Source organism: Chenopodium album, chromosome 16 (assembly GCF_948465745.1).
Source record: "Chenopodium album chromosome 16, dcCheAlbu1.1, whole genome shotgun sequence".
In the NCBI taxonomy this organism is placed as follows: domain Eukaryota; kingdom Viridiplantae; phylum Streptophyta; class Magnoliopsida; order Caryophyllales; family Amaranthaceae; genus Chenopodium; species Chenopodium album.
In genome coordinates, this window is record NC_137849.1 from 21723681 (window position 1) to 21735525 (window position 11845).

Here is an 11845-nt window from a genome sequence, read left to right on the forward strand (position 1 = left end):
AAGAAAGGTGAAGAGGGTATTCCTATTGTAGAAGAGTTTCCAGATGTGTTTCCAGACGAGATTCCGGGTATGCCGCCAGTAAGGGATGTTGAGTTCACTATTGACCTAGTGCTTGGAACTGGACCTATCTCTAAGGCTCCATATAGGATGGCTCAGCTGAGTTGAGGGAGTTAAAGACCCAGTTGGATGATTTGTTGGAGAAAGGTTATATTAGGCCTAGTTCATCACCCTGGGGAGCCCTAGTATTGTTTGTGAAGAAGAAGGATGGAAGTATGAGGTTATGTATTGATTATCGGGAGTTGAACAAGGTGACAGTGAAGAATAAGTATCCATTACCAAGGATCGATGATTTGTTTGACCAGTTGAAAGGAGCAGGAGTATTTTCAAAGATAGATTTGAGATCGGGTTATCACCAGTTGAGAATTGCGGAGCAAGATATTGCAAAGAGTGCTTTCAGGACCCGTTATGGTCACTATGAGTTCACAGTTATGCCATTTGGTTTGACCAATGCACCTGCAGTGTTCATGGATTTGATGCATAGGATTTTCAGGCCATACTTGGACAAGTTTGTTGTAGTGTTTATTGATGATATTTTGGTCTATTCAAAGGATGAAGAAGAGCATAAGGAGCATTTGAGACAAGTGTTATTATGTTTAAGGGAACATCAGTTGTATGCCAAGTTGTCTAAGTGTGAGTTTTGGTTGGAGGAAGTAGCATTTTTGGGCCATGTGATTTCCAAGGACGGAGTTTCAGTGGACCCAAGCAAGATTCGAGCTGTGAGTGATTGGCCAACCCCAAAGAATGTGTCAGATGTAAGGAGTTTTCTGGGTTTAGCAGGCTATTACAGAAGGTTTGTGAAGGATTTTTCGAGGATCGCAAAGCCCATGACAATTTTGATGAAAAAGGAGCATAAATTCTTATGGACTCCAGAGTGTGAAGAGGCGTTTAAGTCCTGAAAGAAAGGTTAACCACAGCACCTGTGCTGGCTTTGCCGGATAGAAGTGATCTGTATGACGTGTATAGTGATGCGTCGAAGTTGGGATTGGGATGTGTGTTAATGCAAAATCGAAGAGTGATTGCGTATGCCTTGAGGCAGTTGAAGGTTCACGAAGGGAATTACCCAACCCAAGATTTGGAGTTAGCTGCAATATTATTTGCCTTGAAAATTTGGAGATATTACTTGTATGAGGTGACTTGTAGAATTTTCACAGACCATAAGAGTTTGAAGTACATTTTCACCCAGACGCACTTGAATGGGAGGCAGAGACGATGGTTGGAGTATATGACTGATTATACATTGGATATTCAGTATCATGAGGGAAAAGCTAATGTGGTGGCAGATGCTTTGAGTAGGAAGTCGGAACATACGGTGAATGTGATGGTAGTACCAGATCAGTTGTGTGTGGAATTTCAGAAGTTGAACTTGGAAGTGATGGAGAATGGTGAAGTGGCTAGGATGTTAAATGCCTTGGTGGTTCAACCATCCATTTATGATGAGATAAGGGATAGCCAATTGGAAGATGAGAAGTTAAAAGCAATTAAGAAGACGATTGATGAAGGACAAGTGTTGGATTTCACCATTGGTGATGAGGGAAGTATTCGTTTTAAGGGACGATGGTGTGTACCGCAGAATCGTGGTGATCTGAAACAAAGATTGATGGAGGAGGCTCATAATTCTCTTTATTCAATGCATCCTGGAGGGGATAAGTTGTATAAGGACATGAAGAAAACGTTTTGGTGGCCCAATATGAAGAGAGAAGTGGCTGAATTTGTGGCCAAGTGTTTGACATGTCAGAAGGTGAAGATTGAGCATCGCAGGCCTCAAGGAAAGGTCCAATCCTTGGAGGTACCTAAGTGGAAATGGGATTCGATTTCTATGGATTTTGTGGGAGCTTTGCCAAAGACCAAGGCAGGGAATGACACTATTTGGGTAATAGTGGACAGGTTGACGAAGTCAGCAGCATTCATACCCATGAAGAGTACTTGGACCATGGATCAGTTGGGAAGAGCATATGTGAAGTTTGTGGTGAAGTACCATGGGGTACCCACGGATATCATTTCGGATAGAGATTCAAGATTTTTGTCTAACTTTTGGAAAAGTTTGCAAAAGGCGATGGGAACTAAGTTGCTAATGAGCACAGCGTTTCACCCAGCGATAGATGGTCAAACGGAAAGAACGATTCAGACATTGGAGGACATGTTGAGAGCTTGTGTGATGGAGTATCAAGGGTCTTGGGAAGACCACTTGGATTTAATAGAGTTCTCTTACAATAACAGTTACCATGCAAGCATTGGAATGGCACCGTTTGAAGCATTGTATGGTCGGAAGTGTAGAAGCCCAGTTTGTTGGAATGATATAAGTGAGACTATGGTTCTTGGGCCAGAAATGATTGAAGATATGGTGAAGCAGGTCAAGTTGATCCAGGAAAAGATTAAAGCAGCCCAGGATCGACAGGAAAGCTATGCTGATTTAAAAAGGAGGGAGGAAGAATATGAAGTTGGAGAGAAGGTTTTGTTGACAATTTCACCCATGAAAGGAGTGATGAGGTTCGGAAAGAAGAGGAAACTGAGCCCAAAGTATATAGGGCCTTATGAGATCATCCAGAAAGTGGGAAAAGTGGCTTATAAGTTGGATCTGCCTAACGAGCTAGAAAGGGTTCACAATGTGTTCCATGTGAGCCAAATTCGAAAGTATATTCCGGACGTGACACATGTGTTGCAACCAGAAACCATCGAGATGGATGAAAATTTGACTTATGAGGAAAGACCAGTAAAGATTCTTGACTCTAAGGTAAGGAGCACAAGGAACAAGGATGTGAGCATTGTGAAAGTGTTGTGGTCAAATCAGAAAACTGAGGAGGCTACATGGGAAACTGAGGCTGATATGAGGAAACGATACCCAGAGTTGTTTACCTAAGGTTAGTGGTCGAGTTACGGGGGCGTAACTCCTTTTAAGGGGGGTAGAGGGCGATAAAGTTTCGCGCGTCTACTTTTCGAGTCATTTTTTTTTTTGAGTGATTTCGAGTCTTATTTGAGTTTAGTTGGAGTCTTGAGTCAAGTTAGGATGTACATGAACCAATAATTTCAAAATGATTTTCGTTTCTTTTGACTAAGTTTTGGGTCGAAACTTATTTTAAGGGGGGTTGACTGTAATACCCCGTATTTTTATACGTATTTTCCTAATTAATTAATTAATTATTATTTTCTAAAAAGGGTATTTTAGTAATTTAACTTACAATTTAAATCTTGGAGCCAAAACGATATTTGAATTTTGGCGCCAAAAGTATTTTAAAAACAAATTATTATTTTGGATAAGATTTATTATCCATTTATCCTATTTTAAAAACCAGATTATTTATATATTTTGGATATTTTAATTAAGGCAAAAGCTATATTTTATTATTATTTTAATAAGTCCGAAAATCCCATTTATTTGGCTAATAAATTTCGGATTTTCCTAAGAGAAAATCTGATTTTATTAGTTAAATTATTTGGTGAATATTTGGTATTTTATTATTTAATTATTTATTACAATAAATATTATTTACACAATTATTTTAATTCCTTAAAACTAGCAAAAATAATTTCCTAAAGTACTAAATAGGAGGGCCGAAAATATGAGCTTAGGAAAGCTCAAAAATTTCGGCCATCCCATGTAGATTTTGGGAAAAATATTTTTGGTAAATTGTATTTTTAATTATCTCCTTAAAATCTCCTATTTTCCTTAAATCTAATTCTCCATCTTTTTAGTATCCAATCATTATATTTTCTTGCCATCTATTTTTCTTAATTATTCCCCAAGTAATTCCAATTTCCTTAATATTTTTCATGACATTCATACCTTCCATATTCAATTATACACAATCTCTTCAATATCAAAACTTTCCTTAAATCTTTACTCACTTCTCCAAGTAATCCCTTAAACCCTACTTACCATAATTCTTCTAAAATTCTCTTACCATAATTCTTGCATGAGCTAGCCTATAAATACCCCTCCATACCTCTCACATTCTTCACACCAATTCTCTTCTTTTCTTCTCCTCTTTTTTATACAAATCATCCCGTTTATCTTTGAAGCCAATTTTTCGGGCACTTCTGGTCATTTTGTGGGGTATTGCTTTTTCTCAGAAGATTGTTTCTCTCGAAAAATCCTTGAGGTTAGGCTCAAGAATCACCCAATTCGGAGTTATATCGAAAGAGTTATAGCCTCTGCAAGTTCTGCCTATTCTTTCCTTCAATAAAAGAGACCTCTTCGGCATTAAAGCCCCATAAATCTTCATCATTCTCATCATGCTCCACGTTTATGATTGGCTTATCAATTGCTTTGATCCTCATAGGGAAAGCATCGATTGTGACAGGAAATCCTCCAACTATAGCCTTGACTTGTTGGTGAAGGGATGAAGGGACGGCCTTAAGGTCGTGAAGCCAAGGGCGTCCCAACAATAGGTTGAAAGAAGCCTTAATATTTACTACTTGAAAAGTAGTAGCATGCTCAATGACTCCTGTCATGACATTCATAGTAATAGTCCCAAGAGCTTGACGTCAAGTGTTATCATAAGCTCTTATGCCTTATGTTGATGGGGAAAAATCCTCATCTCTTATTCCTAACATTTTCGCGGTTCGAAGTGGGTAAACATTAATTGTCGACCCATTATCTACGAGAGTCGTTGGAACATTCATCCTTTTGCAAACCACTGTGAGGTTCAAGGCTTTATTATTCTTATCACCTTCAAGAGGTAAATCCTTGTCAGAAAAGGTGATCAAGTTGATGGGACTTGGAAGATCACTGGTAAGAAAGTTAGCTAAACCTTCAGGTGAGGTTTCTGAGTCTATCCCTACTTTAGCCAAGGCATCCATCACTGCGAGCCTATGCTCGTGGGATGTGGCTAGGAGTTTCCATACGTTTATCTGTATCTTAGTCTTTTATAATTGTTTAACAACATCATTGTCTTTTATAATTGGAATAGGGACTTGTTCAGTGGTAGGAATGGCTTGATTGGTGATGGGAGGTTGCATTCTCCCTGATCTCGTGAGGACATTGATAGAGGAATCTTCTTCATCCCAAATATCATTGACCGGATAAATCGTGGAAAGTGGAGTTTCTTCTATGTCTTTGAGGTAGACATCCTCATCTTCGCTTTCCCAAACTCCATTGATGCTTACGTCTTTTTCTGGTCAAATCTGAACCAACTTTTTTACTTTCAATTAATCCTTAGACTAAATCCTTGAATTTGAAACAGTGTTCTATGGTATGTCCTTCTGATTGATGGTATAGACAATAGAATTTTTCTAGTCCTTTTTAGCGATTTAATGGTCTTGGCTCGAGAGGTTTGATCTTCCCATTCTCGAAGAGCATTTTGAACATGCTTGGATAAGAAATCCCAATAGGTGTGTATGCGTTATTATTCTTTTAGGGTGGTTCGACTACATTGAAAGAAAATGGCTTTCTTTTAGTAGTCTGAGTGGGCATCATTTCTTCAATTCACGCTTGTTTTAAACCATTTTTTCATGGTTGAGGGCCTCGCGGCATACGTCTATTGCTTCCCTCATTGTGTTTATGAGGAGCCATACCTCCTCTTTAGTGGTAGGTTGTTCTCTTGTGGGGTAATCACTCATGGAATCAAAAAAGGTTTCCTCCTCTTCTTCGATTGCATGAGTTTCTTCAACTTGTTTGATAAGGGATGACGGATCAATATGGTTTTCCTCATCAGAAATTGCCAAGGAATCTGAAAGTGGAGTGTTATTAATACTTAGCTTCTTGGTTGCAGGAGGTAATGGAAGTTTGTTGCTATCAATTAAGTCTTGGATAACTTCCAGCAATACTCAGTGAGATGGCATTTTCCTTGGTCATATTTGCAATGTGCATTGGGGTTCCAGCTAGTCGTCCTCCTTTCGACTGGTAGATCTCCAAAAGGTCCAATAGGAGTTATGAGACCCTTAGCATGAAGTCGATTAAACGTCGTGTCATAACTCATGCCAATAGGTGTGAAGTTTCTCCTAAATGGCTTCTTTTACCCTTGATTGTTCATGGCAAAGACCTCATTCAAGTTAAAGGTTCTAACATTGTTTGAGTGGGTACTTTTGGAAGAAGAAGGATTGTCGTTCTTCTTTCCTTTCCAGCCACTATTAGAGTTGCTAGCAGCTTTTTGTTTTGTAAGGTCGTCTTCAATATCAATTCCTATGTCATAGACGGCCTTGAAGGTACTCAAATTACTTTGGTATTTGAGATGTTTCGAGTACTTTTCTTAGAGGTTCTTGATGAACAACCTCACAGATTCCTTTTCAGTAGGAACCTCGACCATCTTAGAGGAAGTTTCCCTCCATTTATTGAAGAAGGAAGTAAATCCTTCGTTTTCCTTTTGCTTCAACATCTCAAGTTCTCTATGGTCGGTTTCAACTTGAATGTTGCACTTGTATCTATCAATGAAAGTGTTTGTTATAGAGTCCCAAGAAGAGATCTTCTCTTTGTCTAGGGAGAAGAACCATTGTTGACAAACGGTTTCTAGAGATAATGAAAACAGCGAATGGAAAACTTTCTTATCAATTCCCTTGATATTCATTATAGTTTCAAATGCTCTTAAATGAAAATAGGGATTGTCAATTGGCTTGAATCTAAGGATGTCGCTGGCATTGAACTTCTGTGGAAGAAGTTCCTTGTCAACCGAGACCCCTTGTAAGCTTATTCCCTGAAACTTGTAGTCGTTGGAAATCTTGCTCAAGCTTTCTTCCATACGCTCAAGCTGTTGTTGTCTAGTAGGTTCGTTGACTTGAAAAGCGAGAGTTTTGAACATCTCGGTCAAGTTAGTCGTGTTTTTCCTCAACTCATCAACTTCTTGTTGGGAAGTCATTAGTACGAACTTTTTTCTGTGTCTGATGGGTTTGTCGAAGAGTAGAACTTGAACGAAAGTGTTATCTTTGATTAACCGTCCTTCTCTTCTTGACCAAGCGCTGTAATATTAAACTATTGATTTTTTAATGACTCGACTCAAATTGACTTTGACTTTTATTGGTTTTAAAAGGCAAAAAAGCAAAAATGGGGTACATTTTTGGGAATCAAGTTTAATGGTTTAAAAAACATGGTTATGTTGGGAGGATTGATATCCGACTTACCCCCCTAAAAAAATGATGGAAAACACACGCACACAAGACTCTCTATACATGGTCATAGTGAAACAAGCATAAAGTGTGTGCTTTAAAAAAGTGAGTGAAAGTGGCATGCTTGACACTTGTGCAAGACCATGGGACTATGTGTCTAGACTCGATTAAGGACTGAATGAGACTTCGATTATTGATAAATTAATTAAACAGACTTGGCGCGAAGACACAAGCAGAAAACTGGACCATCACGCAAACAATGGCAACATCGCGTCGCGCTAAAGTCATCGCGGCGCGATATTGCTATCACGTCGCGATGGACACTTGCGTGTTGCACCACGGGCCAGACTTCTGCATCATTACTGACACGTTAGTCTGACCTGTTTCCTGTGTTCCGTTTTAAAAGGGACAAACCTATGGTCATGCTAAGTCGTGTTTATTCAGTTTTATTAAACTTTAATTAACTCATTAATTAATTAATTAATTAAGCAAAGTCCTATATAGTCATTAATTAGTTTATTTAGACTCAAACATAAGTCAAATAATTTGTTAGTGTAAACACATATAAGCTATGCAAAAGCAAGAGATGCATAAGTAGTCAAATAAGCACAATATGATGCAATGAGTTTGCAACCTTACCATGGCTCTAGTTCTCTAAAGTTCAAGGATTATGGTTAGTCAAAATAGGGTCCATGGTTATGAGTCCGGATGCATCGCGCGGAAGCCTTACCTTTGGAAGGGTTGGCGCGTTTGGATGGGACCCCATAAGTTAAACTTGTTTCCATGGTTTGGTGAATTCACAAACTCGGATGTACCCTTCGTTGCAATGAGCGTTCGATTGGGTAGATGGAGCGTGAATTCCTAGAGGGTTATGGCCATATGTAGAACACATATGGGTTTCAGAAAAGAGGGAAAAACTCAATCAAGAAGTAAAATCAGCCAAACAGTACTAGAACCGGCCAAAGCAAGAAGGCAGACGTCTGGCTCGGTATTGGAAGAACATGGCGCCATGTTCAGGGACATATGGGACGAAGAAGATTCCTCTATCGATGTCCTCACAAGATCAGGGAGAATGCAACCTCCCATTACGAATCAATCCATTACTACCACTCAACAAGTCCCTATTCCAATTATAGAAGACAACGATGTTGTCAAACAGTTGAAAAAGACTAAGGTAGAAATGAATGTATGGAAACTCCTAGCTACATCCCACGAGAATAGGCTCGTAGTAATGGATGCCTTAACTAAAGTAGGGATAGACTCAGAAACCTCACCTAAAGATTTAGCTAACTTCCTTACTAGTGATCTTCCTAGTCCCATCAATTTGATCACCTTTTCTGACAAGGATTTACCTCCTGAAGGTGATAAGCATAATAAAGCCTTGAACCTCACAGTGGTTTGCAAAAGGATGAACGTTCCAATGACCCTCGTGGATAATGGATCGGTAATTAATGTTTGCCCACTTCGAACCGCGAAAATGTTAGGAATAAGAGATGAGGATTTGTCCCCATCAACACAAGGCATAAGAGCTTATGATAACACTCGTTGTCAAGCTCTTAGGACTATTACTATGAATGTCACGACAGGAGTTATTGAGCATGCTACTACTTTTCAAGTAGTAGATATAAAAGCCTCTTTCAATCTATTGTTGGGACGCCCTTGGCTTCACGACCTTAAGGCCGTCCCTTCATCCCTTCGCCTATAAGTCAAGGCCACTACTACAAAAAAGGCTGTATAGAACAGTTAAAATAGGCTTTATAGAACGCCTTAGGACCGTTCTTCTGCTAAGCAATGTATAAAGTATATAGAACGGTTCATGGAAACGTTCTATTAACTCAACTATAGAAAACGGTCATCACACACAACCGTTCTCTATTCCCTAACAAAAATCAGAAAATAAAGAAGGAATAAAGAACAGTTAGTCTACTTGACCGTTCTATATAGCATTACTAAAGAGAACGGTCAAGTCAGATAACAGTTCTCTAATCCTTATTTTAAGAATTAAAAAAAAAAACTAATATACGGTATTTCTATAAATTAAAATACCGTATTTTAATTTCTTGCTATAATAATTAGGAAACAAATTAAATAACGAATTATAGTAATATTGAATTTGAAATTTTAAAATGATAATTGAATATATTAAAAATCAAAAAAAAAATATATTTACAATAAATTTAGCATGAAAATAAAACATAACAAGAGGTACAAATTAAACAAAAATATTTACAATCAATCGTTCTTATTTCTTCTCTTCCCGGCGTTCCCCTTTTCTTTGATAGTTGTAAATCTACAAAACAAACATAAGATATAAGTGAACATTTATTTGAATAAAAATAATTCCAACATAAAAAAAAAAATAAAATAAAATAAAAAAAAAAATGTTCTACCACAAAATTCTATGTTCTCTAATTTAAAAGCAAAAGCACGGTTAGAAAGACTATATGGGAAAAATGCAAAAACCCAAGGGAGAAATCAATTAGAGAATGAATTACTCATTCATACCAAATTAAAGAGCATGATACTACAATTTGCATTAACATAACAAAAAAATGAAACATTTAACTCAAAGCAGATCTAGTAAAAAGCCAAAAAGGGAGAATTCAAACTAATAAAAAGAGTAAAAGTTGGTCTCCAACATCAAAGACAATACCAAAAATCGTATCTAGTAAAATGAACTATGAAACACAACAATTTATAGCAGAGCTACTACCTAGTAAAAGATTTAAAATCACATCAGGTAATTAGTTATTTTACTATAATGAAGTTAGCTACCTTTGATTCACTTTGCCTCATCCATACTCATAGCAAATTCAACACATGCAGTAGGATTGCACACTCATTGCAAGGAAATAATGGTTCATTATTTCCATCACATTCTATTTCATCTCCACAAATCTGACATAGCTGTCCACTCAATTAATTCTTTCACATATGTCACCTGTAATCACACCAAAATTACAAAACAAAGTTAAATATATCCCAGAATTTTTGAGTCAAAATTGTTACAAGTTCAATAATATATGAGGTAAAATGGAAACAAAATCACAAAGAAAAAATCAGAAAGAAAAAAAAAAAAAAACTTTATTAGAGGAAAGAACGGGCAGCTTCTTGTAGTGGATGTACAGAGGATGAAATGTGATGGGCGTGTGGTGTTGGCAGCTAGGTGGGGGGTCTTGATTGCCCAATAGCTTGATTGAATATACTCACATTCAGCTTGATCTCATCTGTTTGATGGGGTAGAACAAGTGTTCTTGGGTTCCTTCCTGCAAGGCGAGCGGAGATTAATGTAACATAATTCTCTTTGATTAATAACATCACTTTCGTTATCAAAAAGAAAAAAAAATGAATTAACCTAAACTCCAAAATTACCGATCGAAAGTTACAATCAAGAACTTAAATTAGTTCAATTATCTGCAAATGCAGTCGAATTATATTCTGAATTCTAGCAACACCCATTACTCTATAACCAAATCAAAGTTCGTGAATTGTTTAAGAACCTGCCAATATCATCAACATTGATAAGAATGAACTCGTTTCAAACGTCAAAACCAATAACTAGCTACCCATTTATAGCCATATTTGTTTGAATCGGAAAATTCGAGAAATGTATCAATCAGGGGCTCTAAATTTGACCTAGGTTATATCAATTTCTCTTAGATTGATTTGATTGATTATGAAATTAATTGGATTATTTGAAAATATAAGTGTAATTTGATTGAAATTACTGCAGTTTTGCGTTCACAAAAAACCGATTGAAATAATTTCCTAAAATTAGAACTTTAATCCACCTAAAAATCGAATAAAACTACTGTAACTTGATGAATACTATGATTGATTTATCATTTTTACAATTCAATTGAATAGTCGTTCAATTCAATAAATACTTCAAATTGATCTACAATTTTCTAATCAAATTTGTACATTCGAAGGAGAAGAAAATTAGAAAGCCTACCTTGATATTGAAGTGGTGGCGCGGTGATGCGCACAGAGGTGCAGTCGTGGTGGTGGGTGCGAAGGTGCAGTGTTGGCGAGTCAACGCGGAGGTAGCAGGCTTGATGAATTTGAGAAGAAGATAAATGGAGTTCATTTTTGGAGTTAAAAAAATTGAAAATTCAAATTGAAAATAAAAGATGTAAAATTGATATAGGCGTATGAAAAATTTCAATGGCCTTTGGTTAAATTTTTAGGGCAAAGTTCTAGTCCCTCTAAAAATAAAAATAAATAAATAAATAAAATAATAAATATACACAAAACAGTTGTCAAGTGCACCGTTATATATTGTTTAACATAAGTTATTAATAATTTATTTATGTTTGCTAAAAACTAATAAAGAACGGTCAACTATAAGAGTCGTTCTATATTCATTAACTCATAGAACGCCTTTTCCACAAATACGTTCTATATTGTTGCAGATAATGTCTATCTTTGTTAACCATTCTATATTTTGCGTTTCTTAATCTAATTTTTGTTGTAGTGGGCTATAGTTGGAGGAGTACCTATCACCATTGATGCTTCCCCTATGAGGATCAAAGCAATTGATAAACCACTCATAACTATGGAGCATGATGAGAATGATGAAGACTTATGGGGCTTTAATGCCGAAGAGGTCTCTTTCATCGAGGAAGATGAGAAGACTCCTCTTCACTATGACCTCCATTCGAACATGATAGTTAATGGTATTATCAGAAAACAAGGACACTTTCCTAGAATGACTCTAAGAAAGAAGAAAGGAGTAGCGAAGCAAATG

General features: G+C 37.0%; 1 long non-coding RNA gene across 2 annotated transcripts; it reads right to left on the bottom strand.

Moving 5' to 3' along the window:
• Positions 1-9207: 9207 nt before the first annotated feature.
• On the bottom strand, positions 9208-11298 carry LOC145585021 (uncharacterized). 2 transcript variants are annotated; one of them, XR_014100514.1, is made up of 4 exons: positions 11051-11298; positions 10179-10361; positions 9871-10036; positions 9208-9385 (listed from the first exon to the last, which is right to left on the bottom strand). It is a non-coding gene; the product is annotated as an uncharacterized LOC145585021 (long non-coding RNA). The 2 variants fall into 2 exon arrangements; XR_014100513.1 differs by having other exon boundaries at positions 9871-10361.
• Positions 11299-11845: the final 547 nt, after the last annotated feature.